At 42.3% G+C, this 17,800-nt stretch overlaps 2 long non-coding RNA genes across 3 annotated transcripts in view; one reads left to right on the top strand and one right to left on the bottom strand.

Moving 5' to 3' along the window:
- LOC307216464 overlaps positions 1-17,800 on the bottom strand; it is a 214,171-nt gene that overhangs the window by 36,509 nt on the left and 159,862 nt on the right. The window contains exons 4-5 of one of the 2 annotated variants that reach the window (XR_013839092.1): positions 6,938-7,050; positions 4,612-4,692 (exon numbers count right to left, since the gene is read on the bottom strand). This is a non-coding gene — a long non-coding RNA (uncharacterized lncRNA). Of the gene's footprint in view, positions 1-4,611; positions 4,693-6,937; positions 7,051-17,800 lie in introns of those variants that run through there. The other variant, XR_013839093.1, reaches the window with a different exon arrangement.
- On the top strand, positions 1,093-17,116 carry LOC307216486. Its single transcript, XR_013839121.1, has 3 exons — positions 1,093-1,164; positions 9,535-9,672; positions 16,982-17,116. It is a non-coding gene; the product is annotated as an uncharacterized lncRNA (long non-coding RNA).

Here is a 17,800-nt window from a genome sequence, read left to right as displayed (position 1 = left end):
CCCCGGCAGGGGTTGGGATTGCAACCCTAGAACCTTGAAAAGTCTAAAATGTGCAGGAACCTCCACAAGGACAGGAAGCTTTCTGCTTCAGAGGTTTGCCCTCCAACAGCTGGCAGAGCAATGAATCAGCAGCAGGGGCAGAGCAGAGCGCTCATCTGCACCGGTAACCCCATGTTTACTTAACACAAATGCACTGGTAACCCCATGTTTACTTAACACAAATGCAGAGCACTGTGGTGTTTCTCCACAGTCACCCATGCCCTCACCAGCTTTTTCCTTCTGCTAGATACACTCCTCTGGTGCTTTTATCAATGATTCAGTTCAAGATGTTCTGCTTATATTCAGGAGGACAAGGCCCTTCCTTTATTCTTCTTTGTGTGTGCTGAGTGAATGACAAAGAGGAACTCAGGACATGATTTTTATTGGTCCATTGCTCAGAACACTGACCTTTCTTTTCCTTTCTTTTAAAAAACCCTTTCCACTCCCTATCTAGCTTTTTAGTCTGTACATCATCTCGGGAACGGCAACTCTGACTATTTCCAATTCATGTCACTTTTCCTTCTGTTGCATGCCAGCCTCAGTTCTGACCCATTTCCACATGAACGTGCACATTTTAAAATAAATTTTCACCACAAAAAAAAAATTGTTTTGTGCTTTTTTTACAAAATAGGCATTTGTGAACAAAATTTATCCCCAAAGACACATTGTGGTACATTTTTTAGCTTGGAACTGCCAAATCCAAAGATCAACTGCATTTCAACCTGTGCATTAGTCTGCGAGATGTGGATCTATATTCTGAGATGAAGAAATTTTGCTAAATAAATAAAATTAAGATGTTGTCATGTGCCTCCGAGTTGCCGCATGTTCAGCAGAGCAACTGTATCTAAGCTCATGTATTTGCTCTCTGTCTTTCTGAGAACCACAAAACTGAAAGTCAAAACATAGAGAAACTTGTTGAGGAGACGCTGCTGGCAATGGGAATGTTTCATCTGGGGTTGGTCTTTCCATGACCAGATAAGGTTACTTTCAAAATATCTAGACTGAGGAGAAACGCAGTGGTGGCAGTGTCTCTCTGAGTGCTTCATCATCTGCAGCATCCAGTATGGCAGAGAAACCATGGAATTTCTGCTACATCATCTGCAAATGCCTGCCCTTGATCTCCAGGTAGCAAAGATTTTGTTTGCTTTACGCCTCACAAAATTGGTCTGGGCTATCAGTTTTCCCACTAAACACGGAGGTATAGTCTGGCCCAATTTGTTGACAGCTGAAAGTGCTTGCTACTTAACTTAGACAATGAGGCGTGAGCCAGTTCCAAAGATGTTAAGTACATCTGTGCTCAGAAATCAGGCACGATTAGGCCAGCATTTTAGAATGAATAGGAAAATAGCATAAGTTGATCTTCTTTAGGGGTAACTAATGTGATGCCCTTCAGATGATGGCCACAGCTCCAGCCAGTGTGGTCAATGGTCCAGGATGATGGAAGTTGTAGTTCAACAACATCTGGAAAGCAACACATTGGCTACTACCTATACCGGGGTAGGCAACCTAAGGCCCGTGGGCCAGATGTGGCCCAATCACCTTCTCAATCCGGCCAGCAGACAGTATGGGAAACAGCGTGTTTTTACCTGAGTAGAATGTGTCCTTTTATTTAAAATGCATCTCTGGGTTATTTGTGGGGCATAGGAATTCGTTCATATATTTTTTTCAAAATATAGTCCGGCCCACCACATGGTTTGAGGGACAGTGGACTGGCCCACAGCTGAAAAAGATTGCTGACCCCTGACCTATATAGTCCAAGCCTGCACAACTTGTGTCCCAACATGGTGAATGCTGCTTATCGGTTTGTTTTGTGACTGGCCAGGTGTTTCATTTGCAATCTCAAACAGGAAGTGAAACTACTGCCTTGCAGGCACTCAAACCCATTTGGTGGACTGCATTCAGCTTGCAAGGGTAGGGTATTGAGGCAGAGGAGAAATTCCATTTGGTTCTCAATTTAATGCTAACTTACCTAATTTAACAACCTGAAAGCTAATACTATTCTAGGCTGCATCAACAGTAGTTTCCAGATCAAGGGAAGTTATAGTTCCACTCTATTCTGCCTTGGTCACACCATACCTGGAGTAATGTGTCCAGTTCTGAGCACCACAATTTAATAAGGATATTGAAAAGCTGGAATGTGTGCAGAGGAGGGTGGCCAAAATGATCAAGGGCCTGGAAAACGAGCCTTATGAGGAACTGTTGAAGGAGATGGGTATGTTAGGCTTGGAAAAGAGAAGACTGAGGGGAGATATGATAGCCATCTCCAAATATCTCAACGACTATCACATGGGAGAGGAAACAAGCCTGTTTTCTCCTGCTCCAGAGGCTAGGACCTGAACCAATGGATTCAAGTTATAAGAAAGAAGATTCCAACTAAACATCACGTAGAACTTTTTGACAGTAAGAGCTGTCTGACTGTGGAACAGACTCCCTCAGGGGGTTGTGGACTCTCCCTCCTTGGCAGTTCTTGAGCAGAGGTTGGATGGCCATCTGTCATGGATGCTTTAGTTGAGATTCCTGCATTGCAGAGGTTAAATAAGATGACCCCCGGGATCCCTAAACAGTCCCTACAGTTCTATGATTCTAACACAACTATCCATTCGTATTCACACGTCTCCAAATATTGCAATGCAGTTTTCCATCCATTTTTATTTATTTTTTACAAAAAGGCATACCGTATATTATGGGAAAGTGTGCATAAAATTGCACACTTGTGAAAATGTGTGTACAGTGGTACCTCTGGTTGCGAATGGGATCCGTTCTGGAGGCCTGTTCGCAACATGAAAAGAGCGCAACCCGTAGTGGTGCGTCTGCACACGAGCGTGTTGCAATTTGCTGCTTCTGCACATGTGCATTATGTCATTTTGCACTTCTGTGCATGTGTGAGCTGTGAAACCCGGAAGTAACCCTTTCCAGTACTTCCGGGTCGCCACAGGACGTAACCCAAAAGAACATAACATGAAGCAAACATAACATGAGGTATGACTGAATTAGGAGAAATGCACACTAAAAAGCTGATGCATTTCCATGGGGACATTTCGCTTTTTTAAAAAAATGCAGATGCAGTAATGTGAACTAAAATTAAGATTGGAAAATGAGAATATGAGAGAAACTGAAAAAGGACAGATTCGTCCATCCCTATTGGCATGGCAGGGCAGGGCAGGGCAGGGCAGGGCAGGGCAGGGAGAGGAACACAACTTCTGGTCTAGTGAAATCTGGGAGATTCTTTTCCATTCATGAAATCTGCAACACCAGAATTTTATTGTTGCTAAACTAGCCCAAAGGTAAAGGTAAAGGGACCCCTGACCATTAGGTCCAGTCATGTCCGACTGGGGTTGCCACGCTCATCTCGCTTTATTGGCTGAGGGAGCCGGCGTACAGCTTCTGGGTCATGTGGCCAGCAGGACTAAGCCGCTTCTGGCAAACCAGAGCAGCACACGGAAACGCTGTTTACCTTCCTGCCAGAGCAGTACCTATTTATCTACTTGCACTTGATGTGCTTTCGAACTGCTAGGTTGGGAGGAGCAGGGACCAAGCAACGGGAGCTCACCCCGTTGCGGGGATTCGAACCGCCGACCTTCTGATCGGAAAGCCCTAGGCTCTGTGGTTTAACCCACAGTGCCACCTGCGTCCCAAAGGTAATCTATGCTAAATATGTTTGAATCCTTCTAACCACAATTTTGGCAAAACATTTTAGTTATCAGTGTATAAGGGAAACACATTTTCACAGAAACATTTGGGACACCAAATGCAGGGCCACCGCCTCCCACCCCCCAAGACGTGATTTTAGTGTCTGTTAACATTTCAATGCAGCCTCTCATTAAATATAAACAGACTTCAGAGCTATCAAATCCAGGTGACATTGGCATTCAGCATTTTTTTATTTTATTTTTTTGCAAAGCAAGATTTTTTTGTCAGATTTTAGGGAAGAAGCAGATGGCTGGAAATATAAATCTGAGTAGGTGTTTAAAAATCCTTATGAGAGTAAGTACTATGTTAATAAGACATGTCGCTTGCTATATTCCCTTGCTATATTCTGAATGCCAGTATGTTTCTTTAAAATCAAAGGAAATAGTTTTTTTTTAAAAATAAAAATAAAATATTATATTGCAATCCATCTGCGCTGAAACTGTTTTAAGAACAACCCCATGCATAGTGAAATATGCATTTTGTGTCAAAATATTATCATTAATGATTACCTAATTAATGAATGGGACGCAGGTGGCGCTGTGGGTAAAAGCCTCAGCGCCTAGGACTTGCCAATCGAAAGGTCGGCGGTTCGAATCCCTGCGGCGGGGTGCGCTCCCGCTGCTCGGTCCCAGCGCCTGCCAACCTAGCAGTTCGAAAGCACCTCCGGGTGCAAGTAGATAAATAGGGACCGCTTACCAGCGGGAAGGTAAACGGCGTTTCCGTGTGCGGCTCTGGCTCGCCAGAGCAGCGATGTCACGCTGGCCACGTGACCCGGAAGTGTCTCCGGACAGCGCTGGCCCCTGGCCTCTTAAGTGAGATGGGCGCACAACCCCAGAGTCTGTCAAGACTGGCCCGTACGGGCAGGGGTACCTTTACCTTTACCTAATTAATGTAAATAATAGAACAGAACATTTTCACAATCAAGTAGATTATGGTCCTTCTTCTTAGGAAGGGAGGATCAACCTAGGTAAGCCAGACAGACAAGGGTTTAATTCGAATAAGCTATCTTTGCTCAGCTATAGAAACACTGAGTAAACACAAGGCCATACAATTCACAGTTGTGCATGTCAAACTACATGTTAAATGGAGATAAGAGTTTGCAATCCCAAAACCACATTTTGAAACAATGTTAGCATTCATTCACAGTGATACGAGACTCTGGCACCTCATTCAGCAGGAACTTTCTCAGAAGGAACCTTTAATCCGACTTCTAGATCCAACGTATAGGACTAACTCACATAAGGACTGTTGACCCGCACATTCACTGAGGGTTCAGTGGTGAGATAAAGGACTCTATCTCTGATGTGTCAGATGGGGGGGATGCGTAACTAGACCTCTTGAACTTCACATTCACCCCACACAAACTTGAGAATAGTGATGAGATAGGACTCCATCCCTGACATATGGGATTTGGGGAGGGGGGGGCACTGTCAGAGTCGAAGTAGCAAGTGCATGTAACCAACTTGAATAAAATATTGTGGGGGCCCAGGTTAGCCCCACCCTGCATAATCGATCACATGACAGTGCATGCACACCATTTGAATGGGAATGCTCATCAACTTTATGGGGGCCCAGTCTCCCCAAATATTTTATTGTGGGGACCAAAGCGCCCACGGCCAATAGGAGTTGGCTCCTATGCATGTGACATCATATCAGATTTTTAAAATTTTGGTTACAGGCAGGGTGTGGTTTTAACTGGGAATTCAGTGCAGGGGAAAGGAATGGCTAACCATTTACTCCCACTATAATGGTAATCATAAGAGCGCACACACGCACACACGCACACACGCACACACACACACACACAGAGTTTGGCTTAGAAAAAGGAGCAGATGAAAGAAGGGTGGGCTGCTATACCTACTTCAGGTACAAGAGAGCCCTATTTTGACTACCCTTGTGGAAATGCAGGAAACAGGGATACATATGGCATTTATCATACAGCTTGCAATGGACTTCAAGCATTTTCTTTCACAAACTGCCAATGCACGTCTGGACTGGGCAGCCCATATCTACACTATGCAATGGGGAGAAAACTCCCATTCACTTCAATGGGAGCTTCCCCACCCCACCACCCCTCTGCTTGCTAAGTGCAGGCATGAGGAGCCAATAACCCCATACTACGAACCTATTCCAGATGTTGGCATTTTTGCAAGAAAAAGAATGAACTCCCAGGTGAACATCATAATTGACATCATACACGGTTTGTATTATAGAAGTAGCAGCCAATGATGGTCCAAAACATTTCTATGAAACACAGCTGTATGGAGGATCAGTTCCAGTGTGACCTTGTTGGCAGGCACTGCTCCCAGCCATGATTTCTGTGAGTTTGGTTCCCATTGCTTTTTCTCCGGCATGCTCATGAGAATCGCCGCTGGGGAGTGGCATCTATCAAAGTAGTCATGCTTGGCCAGACATTACTTTGGCAACCCAGCTGTACCCATATGGACTTCCTCTGTGAAGGGTATAAAATATACTATCTGAACTGGGTGATAATCTTTCTTTGATTTGGAAAGTGAGTGATCATGTGTCTGGCTTTTGTTTGGACCCTTAAATGAACTTCAAATTCATCTTACTATTACAGTGGGATATACAGTGCCCATTTCCCAGTATTTTTTCAGATCCAGAAATAAATTCCTTACCCTTTTTTATTTCTGCATATTCCTCACAGAAATTAAAGGAAGCTTCTGTTGGTAAAACCATAGAAACATGAGCCTATAAGTTAAATCAGATGGCATGACTGAGTAAAATGCTGTTCTAAGGGTCTGACTGATATATATATATATATATATATATATATATATATGTTGCAGATGTTTTTTATTTCCATCCACCATACACTAAAAGGCTTATCCTGTGCTGTTGAAAAGTAAGCGGTTTCTATTGATGTGGTTTCTTTCAGCTGCATAAAGAGAAATAAAAAGTATCCATCAATGTTTATCTGATAACTCTTAATTTGTGGATTGCTGCAGGCTGTAGGAATGTGTCCTTTGCATTCCAGACCTAGTAGGATCTTGGCTTTAGAACACTACTGGGTTCCCCCCGCCCTTTCAGTCATTTGTAAGATTAATGGAGCAAAATACCTGGAATGGTTTGAAGATGCAGAGCCCAGAATTTCATGTCAGTTTCCAAACCACCCAGCCTGGCATCACAAGCATAAAGGAACGCCACAAAATTTCAACTCACATGAAGCCAATTACAGGCCAACTACCTCAAGTACTTCACAACTCCCCATTTCTCCATGTGTCGTTTGACCATCCTGGGCATAGCTTAGCAGAGGGCTCTTTGCTTTCATGTTCACAATGCTGCACTGCAAGTTGAAACCTATGAAAAAACATTGAGGACAATTGTGGGGGGAGGTGGGGACCAGGAGCACTTCCAGACAATCTGTGTATTCAGGGTTCATCTTCAGGATATCTTGTGCTTTTTTCTGACCTGTAAATAAGCCACCAGAGGTTTTTTGTACAGTTATTTGCTTCTATCCAGGAGCAGCAAGAGTGGAGAACACTCCAGTATGAACTGCCATATTACATCACATATTCAAGAGTTGAATAGACTACAAGTTCTGGGGTTCAAGTTAAGCTCTTGCCCTCTTATTGTTGGTTGCCTAGCGAAGTTGAGAGTCAGGGTGGGGTAGTTCAGCAAATGCATACATCTCCTATATGAGGCGTGGCAGCAAGATGCAGGCTCTAGCAGTTGACTATAAATAGCCCGTTTGAAGTGGTAGATGAGAGGAGTGAAGAAGTTGATGCAGCTGGAGCAAGGCGCTATGGCAATTATTCCAGTGGCAAAGTTTCAAGCAGGCATCGGGGGCAGGGAAGAAGTAGCTGACATAAAAGGCAGAAAGGATGGAATTGCAAGGAGAAAATTAAAGCTCAGTAAGGAAGCCTCAATAGGTCAGGAAGGAAAGGGCATATTTGAGTAAGAGCATTGTCCCGATTTACTAAGCAGTAGCATCTTTCTTGATCCATAAATATTTGCCTCAGTAAGTTTCCAAAGGTTTATTAGATGATAAGAGAAGTAGCACATTGCCTTACTTGCATTTACTGTAGAGGTACTTCCAGAATATGCCCAAGCTGATTGCACCCTATGCCTATTGATTTTTACAGGGACTAGGACATGAAGCAATAGACAACCTCACTTAGGTGCTGTTTTGGAAGGCCCAAGGAAGGGAAGGCATAATTTGGGGTCCCTATGTCTATTCAAGAAATACGATTTACAGATGTAGGGACACCGCGTCATGTGGGTCTCCTTCCCTGCAGCCTTCTAAAGCAGTAGCTAAGTGACATTATCATGAAAAAGATAGAATTTCCCTACCCCACGTCCTATAATTCAAGCACTACCTTTTTTGTGAAATGGTGCATATTCAATTCCACAGTAGGTAGTGATGGGCACAGTTTGTATGGCTTTAGTTTGTGTGGATTAGAACAGGGCTAGTCAACCTTTTTATACCTACTGCCCACTAATGCATCTTTCTTGATGGTAAAAGTTCCTTACCGTCCACCAGTGCTGCAGTAACATGCACTGTAGAACCCCCTACTGCCCACCTGGAATCCTGAAAAGCCCACTAGTGGGTGGTAGGGACCAGGTTGACTATCCCTGGATATAAGACTCCCCTTAGCTACTAGTTATGATCAGTGCTTGGACTTAAATAACTCAGAATTATTATTTTTTTAAAACCCTCTGAATTATACCTGAAAGTAGTTCCTATAATTTCCAAGTGAATTGAACATGAATTAAGTTCCTTTTTGTGGTGGAACTCTGGGGAATTTTAAATTCAATTCAACTCAATTTTAATTTTAAAATTATTATTTAAAAATAATTTTGAAATAATTCAATCATTGGGTTTTGATTTTGGTTGATTGCATTTTACATTTTTAACGTATCTGAGAAGTGATTTGGCTGTTTAAGGTTCACTATCATAATTATTGGGGGAAACAAATAAAACCAATGTTCACATCACACTGTGTGTGTTCTGGTGTTTTCTTGGTCTTCTTAAGTATATTTGTTTACTTTTGCAGAGCAGCTTGTAAAATTCTGAAGACAGGATGGAAGGAATGCTGAGGTCCACGTGAATTAAGTGAGAATTGAAATGTTAATTGAACTGGAAAGGAATTCCAGTTGACCGAGGGGTCAAACTTGAGCTTGAACTGGTTCCTTTTTGAAAGGGGCAAATTAGAACTGGAACTAATTTCTTTTTAAGATTAACTTTTCAAGCATTGATCATGATTGCTATATTACCTCCAGTATCAGAGGCATTTTGCCTCTGATTATGAGTTGCTGAGGATCATGAATAGAAGAGTGACATTGTGCTCATGCCATCCTTTGTGGCCTCCCCATAAGGATCTGAATTGTCACTGTGGGAACAGAATACTAGACTAGGTACACCTTTGGTTTGGTTCATCAGGGTTCTGTATTATGTCCTTATGATGCTATTGGCAGACCTTGTGGGGACAATCCCAGAACATTCCCTGGTTGCTTCCTCTGTGTGCCTACCTAACAAACTCCTGATGAATTCAACAGGACAGAGGACATTATGATCCTATTGGCAGCCCTTATGGGGACATTCCCAGGTTTCTCCCACTGTGCGCCTGCTTTTCAAACTTCTGATGATTTCAACAGGACACAGGATATTGCAAAACCTCCTTTTACTCAGTGCCTAAAACATATGCATGTAGCTTGTACTCGTGGATGAAATTCCTTACTGGATGGAGGAAACTTCTTCGGAGTAAAGATGTAATGCAGAAGGAGCACCATCACTGAGACCAACTCCATATTGAATATAACTTTCCTTCTCTTGTCTTGCAGGCCAAATGGCAATATTTGCAAAATCAGAACTAGTATGAAGTGATGACAGATCAGCATTGGGATAAGCTTATTTATTATGTCAAAAGCCGGGCTTTTTTCAGCCGGAACTCGCCATAACTCAGTTCTGGCATCTTTCAGGTAGGTGGCATTGCCATTATAAGAAAACAAGGGAGGTGTTCATGGTGAGTTCAGGCACCTCTTTTTCTCAAAAAATAGCACTAGTCAAAAGGAAAGGCTAACCAGAGAGAGCAAGACTAGAGGACAGCCTGAAACCTACCATATTCCCAAGTAATGGATTTTGATATATCAGCAGTAAGGAAGGGAGAGAGGGAGATTCAGTGGTCTGGTGGATTTTCCCTTGTTCGTATTCTTGCTTAAAGAGAGGTGAAACAACTTCCGGGGGGGGGGGGCATGTCCCTCTGGAACATGATCAGCCATCTTGTCTGCCAGTTCCCTCTGTCCCCTCCACCACACTCCACATTTTTCCTTTCACAGAGCTGGGTACAGGGAGGTTCGATTGCAGCTAAGCGGACTTGCAAAAGATGTGCACTGTTCCAGCTCTCTACAGCAGACAGGCAGAAATTAGATCTGGATCTGCTGGTCAACCTCTGGATAATTATCAACAGTCAGTAACAGTTGCTAACTCCCAATTAACAGCAACAAAATGGCACCCCTCCCCTACCTACCTTAAATTATACTGATGAAATAAAAAAGGAAGGGGCTTAATATAACCAGGAGTGGGTTGATGTGTGAAGGAACTTTGAGTTGCTGGGAATTGCAGGCTTCCCATGGGCATCTGGTTGGCCACTGTGAGAGCAGGTTGCTGGACGAGATGGGCCACTGGCCTCATCCAGCAGGGCTCTCATGCTCTTATGTCCCCCTTTACTTACCCTCTTTCCAAATTAAAAAGCCTCAACCGTTTGGTTGCCTTTGGCTTTAACTTTGGCTCCTGTTTTCTCTGCTCCTCCCTCCCCCTCTCCTATTTCAGTAGGTTTGTGAAAGTGTGGGGAAAGGAAGGGGGGACCATTTACTTCTGTGACCACTGGCAATGGGCTTTTCCAGGGGGGCAGAGGGATTTGGAGTCAAGAAGATGGGCAGTGGCTACAGGATTTATGAACTATATTCCGTTCCCAACATTCTTCTCCATCCCTAAGAAAAAATGCTATTACAGGAATTGTGTGTGTGTGTGTGTGTGTGTGTGTGTGTGTGTCTGTGTGTGTGTCAGACATTGCGTAGTTTATAAATATATATTTTTGTGGAGATAGGTTTGTTTTTGACACAAGGATGAAAAATTGCAAAATCGCCACTGAGGTCAGCTATTTACAAGTTTCTATTTTAGTAGCTAGATCAAGAGGCACTTTGGTTGCTCTCTCCATAGTTTTTCATTCTAAAGATAACTTCAGTTAGAGGAGAGAAGGCTCATTTAAATACATTTCCTGGGGAAAATGAATAACCTTCTGCACAGAATTGCCTTTTGGGTACAAATTGCTTTCTTTTCTTCCAAGGTGACTTCTTTAGAAAGTTTAATTAAATTCCCATTTGGCTATTGACAATTCTTCTGTCTCACCATACCCATAATTGAATGATGGATGATTACGCAGTTTCCTGGGTTGTAATTGGCAGATATTCCCATTTGCTTTCTTTCATTCTTCCTCAAAACTGTGGTATGGCTTATTGATTACCAGTTAGTGCTTATTACATCATACTTACCAATACTCTATTTCCAGTGGGGCAGAATCATCAAAGGCTTCAGTAAATGTAAATTTGGAACTCAGAAACAGGAACTCATGCACTAGAGTCAACCACTTGAAAACTCACATATTAATGTAGTGGGTTTTGCCTGATGAGTTCCTAATATAATTGTGGACCCAGAGGAAAACAAGATGTAGATAGACTTACTATTTAAGAATATGTGGACTGGGAAGAACCCATAAGTGAGTCATTCCTGTTTCAGAGTTCTGGAAATATAACCTTCAAAGCGGTCAATATTTCCAAAAGGGGGGGGGGGGGACATAACCATATATTTTATGGTTGTAAATTGTCTTAAATTGTTTTGGGTTTTTTTGCATCTGTCTATCTCGAGAGACAATGGAGTATACTTTCAGGGGCGAAGTCTAGTATTATTTCTAATGCCCCACCCTGGGACTTTAGGGTGAGCAGGGGTAATATATTCTTATTCTTATTCATTATTATTATTATTACTACTACTACTATTACTATTATTACACACGGGATATTGGAATCTTCAGGACAGACAAAAGAACCTACTTATTCACATAGCACATAGGTAAACGATGGAATTTGCTCCCACAAGACCACCAACTTAGATGGCATTAAAGGAGGATTAGGTAAACTTATGAATGGAAAGGCTATCATTGTCCACTAGCTTTAATAGCTGTATTCTACCTCCGTTGTCAGAAGATTTATGCCTCTGAATGCCAGTGTCTGGGAATCGCAAGTGAGGGGGAATCCTGCTTTTGAGCTTCCCAAAAGACAGGATGCTGCAATAGATGGGCTATTGGCCTGATCCTGGAGGCTCTTCCTATGTTCATATGTGCAACAAAACACTGCAAGGTGCCTCAGCTCCTAGCAGGAGTGCTTCCATTCAAAGTTAGAGCCACTTTGTCTTCCTATAGGATACACTGACCTGTAAGGATCTCAAGGAGGGTATTTAACTGTCCCATTTTCCCATTTGTACTTTTACAGCCAACACACAGCATTCAATGGCAGGTGAGAATGTTCCATATTTGTTAATGTAGTATGGGTTGTTGGGGTAGCAGTTTCCCCCTTTTTTATTTCCAAAAGTGTTTTAATACTTCTGTTAACTTGTCCCCTGTGTGTGCCAATATATCCCTGAGTGGAATGGTCTTGGCTGGGAATGATTACGAAACTCTGAGGTATCTGTGTTTGACATAGAAATAAAGACCCCCCCCCAAAAAAAAAAGTTGAAAAAACAAGGTTGCAGAAAGTTTAAAGATTAAAAATTCCACAGTGCAAAAGTATTTGTATGAGTGGCTATTTCTAAGGTCAAATCAGTTCATCTGTTTCTGAGCATTATTAGTAGCACTGAGAAAAGATAAGAAAGATCAAAATAATTGATTTTTAAAAACCCTTTCTGTGTTTTAATAGTTTATCATATACTCTGATAACCTTTCTGTTGTAGCCTGAATTTAAACTCTACAAAGTGTAAAACTCATTAATTTTTTACTTAAAAGTGTCTTTAATCTTGCTAGTTTCTGCAAGCTATTTGTTCCTTTTCAAGATTACTCTTTTCTGTGAAACACATATTTTTACCTCAAAAAATTAAACCCTATCACACACTATATAGACAGTTTCTTTTCATATGCAAAACTCTTACAATCAAAGGCAAAATCTTTGAAGTACAGGTTTGAAAACATCTGTCCCCATTCTTTTGGCTTTGGAGTCTAATTATCTCAGAGCCAATTATGATTGCTAATTATGAAGCTAAACTGCCCAGTTCAGTTGCATCCCCTTCCTATCTATTTACCACAAAGTAAAATATGATTCTCAAGTTGGCAGTGGTAATTCATGTGTGTGTGTGTGTGTGTGTGTGTGAGAGAGAGAGAGAGAGAGAGAGAGAGAGAGAGATTCAAATGCCAGCAAAGCAAAAAAAAATCCATGCAATATGACACACACAAAAAATCTCACTGTACAGGACTTGCCAACCAGGGACTGGTGGACACGGGTGGCACTGCACACTTGGCTTCCCATCAGCCACATTGCCGTGCTTACTGGGAGGGGAAGGGTGAGGGACAAGGCAGCAGGGATACAAGTGCAGTGGGAGAACCAATCTGGGGCTCCCACTGCAATGACCTTCATACCTGTCAGGGAACTGACATCAGAGCGAGAGGTGGAGGCAAGGCTCCCGAGCGATGCATTAGAGGGGACCAGCAGAGGGGAAGGAATTCAGCGCAACACCAGTAGAGAAGGGAGGGAGATGGAGGATTCGGAGAAGGGTCTCCAAGACTCTTCGCCCTAGACTAGTGGAGAGAGCACGGGCACGCCTCTGCCCACTCCTTCCTTGCACAGGAGAGTTCCGCGCAGGGAGAGTAGGCGGAGACTTGGCATCAAACAACTTTTATGCTGGAAGAGGTTCAAGAAACGCCCACTGACGGATTCTGCAAGTGACTGAACGGCCACGGAGTGAAGGGCTGTCAGCCGAGGCATGGTTAGCCAGGCAATCTAACCGAAAGTAACAGCAACTTACACACAATTAACCCCTTATAAGCATTACAATACCATTTCACCCAACTCCCAGTAAGCACAGCAGAACAGCTGATAGGAGGCCAGGTGTGTGGCACTGCCCCTCCCACCAGCCATCCCTTTGGCCAATTTGATGCCTATGGGCACAATGGCACCTGTGAACACTTTCCATAACACCTGCAAATCCTCTGGAACACAGTGCGCGCGCACACACACACACACACACACACACACACTGCCCTCTTGGTCATGAGGTGGTGAAGATGGTTGCCCTTTTTTCCTGCGAGAAGTTCATAGAACTTCATAGTTGGAAGAGTGGTGCTCTTTCTCACTTTCCTTTTCAGTTCTATGTGCTCTTCGTAGCTCAGATTAATTCTAGATCCAGTGGGGAAGTGATGTGTGGGCTCTTTCACTTTCTGTCTCTCTGGGGGCGAGGGGCTGAGCCAGGAGAGGAATGGCCAGACGGGGTGGCATGCATGACACTCAGTCAAAAATGCAAATGTGCCCATGGGTCTGATTGTAAAGTAATAATAATAATAATAATAATAATAATAATAAAAATAATAATTTATACCCCACCCTCCCCAGCCAAGGCCGGGCTCAGGGCAGCTAACAAGCAATAATAAAAATAAGTTGAATGAATACAACTTAAAAACAAAATTAAAATACAATATTAAAATATTGAAACATTAAAATGCAGCCTCATCACAGGAGGAGAAAGGAAAAAAGAAAGAGGGGGAGGGAATCAAATTGGCTTCAAGCCAAAGGCCAGGCAGAAGAACTCTGTCTTACAGGCCCTGCAGAAAGAAATCAGATCCTGCAGGGCCCCGGTCTCATGAGGAAGAGCATTCCACCAGGCCGGAGCCAGAGTTGAAAAGGCCCTGGCTCTGGTTGAAGCTAATCTAACTTCCTTAGGGCCCGGGACCACTAGGGTGTTGCTATTTATGGACCTTGAGGCTCTCTGTGGGACATACCGGGAGAGGCGGTCCCGTAGGTACGAGGGTTCTAGGCCGTGAAGGGCTTCAAAGGTCAAAACCAGCACCTTAAATGTGACCTTGTACTCTACCCGGAGAATGTAGAATGTATATATAAGATTAAGAGGGCAAAAAGGAAAGTCAAGCACTAGTTCTTTTTTGCACAGCTTTTGTAATTACCATCACAAGATGTGAAACCATCGTTTTAAGGTGGATTTTCAGAGTATGTTGCATTAACCATGGCTAAATGTTGAATTTGCACTGAGTAGAACCATGGTTTCCCCATCAGTCACTCTGCTTACAAGCAAGTAAAACTGGGTCTCCCTCCTTCACACCCAATTTCCTTGTATGTTTAAAAACAATAAACCATGGTTAGCATGGTTAAGAGTTATGAATATAACAGCCCTTAATTATAAGAACACAGGAATGCTCCTATAGCTAAGGTAAGTAGCAATAATGAAGTTCCATCATTATAAGCCCCAAAATTCTATAGATTCTAAAAATGACACCTGTTGGACTAATAAGTTGAACTTTGGCCCACGCCATAACCATGTATGTACCCTGCATTAGAAATCCCACACCACAAATTCCAAATACCTGACCCACACTGAAACACCTCACAAACTCTACCCTACACTGAACCCCATCTGCCCCAGCCCACACTGAAATTTGCACCTGAAAGACCAAGCGAAAGTGTGGCTGCATAGAGGGTAAGGTGTAAGGAAGGATGTAAAACGGCATGTTTTCTATTCCACCCTGTCTTTGTTGCATGCAGCAGTGTTTCCATTCTGCTGCACTTCACCTCCTACCGAAAATGATATTATTCATCATGCTGTTTTGTGTAATAAAATTATGCAACTTACATAATTTGCACAATTAATTACATGAATTACATTGTCATTACATTCTTCTAGCCCATTAATTTCAGTGCAAAGGAAACACAGTGCAAACAAGTAAGGACATAATTAATTATGTATAATTTGCAGACCGAAAGCAATAACAGCAAATAGTGATTTCCATTCTGAGCATTCATTGGTATTCTCTTACAGTTTTAATCAAGCCCAGTTTTGTGACATTGCATATCATCAATGCAGAACATGGGGCACGTCTGTTAAGGCATCAGTCTTAGCTTCCAAATTCCTGGCTTTGTGGAACTTGAGCCAACATGAGATAGTCTTAAGTCTGATCTTAAACGAGAGGTTGTTTGATCATTGAATTCATTACTGAACAGTGCAGAATCCTGTAGCTAAAGAGTAAGATCTGCAGTTGAGTGTTAATTCTTGTTTCAAAAGTGTCTGATGCTGAGCTGGTGATTACCACCAATGCTTTCTATTGAAAAAGAATGGTGCAAGAGAGCAGAAGCAAACCTGGAATCCATGCCGCCAAAGCTACTATTTAAATTTAGATGTGAAACAAAAGACATTTCAGTTGTTCCTAGACTGAGTAACAATATTAAAACCTTGAGTTATTTGCAGGTATTGTGGAGTATGTCTCTGAGATCATTGTAACCATCCTATACAAACCAACAGTTCTCATTTTTTTAAGCTGAGATCTGTATTTCAAAATTTAGAGAATTGTGACAGGTGAAGAATAATTATTCCAGTCCATGTGTATGTCTGGGTGGTGCATATTACCATAGGTCAATTCACTTAAATATGCAGCCCAGCTGAAATTCTCCTCCATCCCTATTTCCACCTAAGCTTCTCCACTTAAGTAGTTTGTGCCTTCATTCAGGAATGCTGCATTTGAAGTGTCTGTTTTTTCCTCCTCTCAAAATAGTGAGTTTGATCATAGCCAATAATCTTCACAGCTAAGTGTTAGTTTTCAAGTGGTCTCAGCCACTTCCTGCTCACTTGAAGCAGATGTCAATCTGGTTTCTCACACCATGTAATGGATGCAACATCATGGCTTACTGATTAGGGTGACACCTGGTAGAATAGGAAAGCCACAGTATTTTGAGGTGGTTTCAGGTTGATAGGTAAAGGAACTGTTCAGATAGGAGAGGAAGGGACAAAATTGAACTTTGAAAGTGTTGTGGTGGATGCTGTGTAGTAGATCAGTCAGGGTAATTACTGGGGCATGGACCTTAGAGAGGTCATTTGGATAAAGGTCACAATGAAGAAGTCCTGGGGCACTGCATGCTGCAAAAATGCAACTCACAACTCTCTTGAGATGATTATAGCTATGAAGTCAAAGCATCAGACAACAGCTTTCATTCTAGCCAGCAATTATTTTAATTCTTATTCCAGGGAATGAATTACGTACTCAAATTGCAACTTGTGAAAGATCAAGTGCTTCTTGGACCACACTAAAGAAAGAAGAACAGTGAAGAGTTTAAAAGTGCAAATTACTTGAAAAGCAAACTTCCTTTTTTAAATAACAGAGTGGACTCCCCTAACAAGGAGGCCAAGCCTTCATCACTACCATCAGTTATATGCTCTGTACTTCTATACTTTTAGTTATGTAAATTTACCAGGATTTACAAACATGGGATACAGATATGGGCTTGTATAGAAGTCACATAATGTTACTTTAATACTTCTGAGTATATATGTATATATATGTATAGCACTGCATTGCGAATCAAGCAAATTTCTGCCATCTTCAAAGGTTTAGAGGCACAAAGGCTGGTAAGATGATCTCAGTTTGCAAGTGTAATATGCAAGTCTAACAGCTGCTTAACCTTTTGCATTCTTGTTTCTGCTGCTGCAGCAGCTAAACAGAAGTAGATTGGGCTGATGTCATTTCATACCTTCCTTGTGAGTCAAAAGGAAACTTCAGGTTTATTTTGCTTACCCAAGAGATTTTTGCGGCTTCTATGAAATGATCTTGGTCATCTTACTACCCAGTTCCAAATACTAATGTGCTCTGGAACCAGCACTGAGTGTGCACACTTGTAAACAGACCCCATTTCCTCTCCCCTAGATCACACTCATACAAACACTTTCCTCTCCCTGTATATATAATGTGTGTAAGGGAGATATAGAATATTTGTTCTGAGACAGGATTGTTTAGTTACTATAGCCAGGATACAAAGCGCAGAAAGCTTCCATATGTGCCGAGAAGAC

Source organism: Podarcis cretensis, assembly GCF_951804945.1.
Source record: "Podarcis cretensis genome assembly, chromosome: 5".
NCBI classification, from domain to species: Eukaryota; Metazoa; Chordata; class Lepidosauria; order Squamata; family Lacertidae; genus Podarcis; species Podarcis cretensis.
The sequence above is the reverse complement of the archived record's forward strand: the minus strand, read 5'-3'. Positions and strand labels throughout refer to the sequence as shown.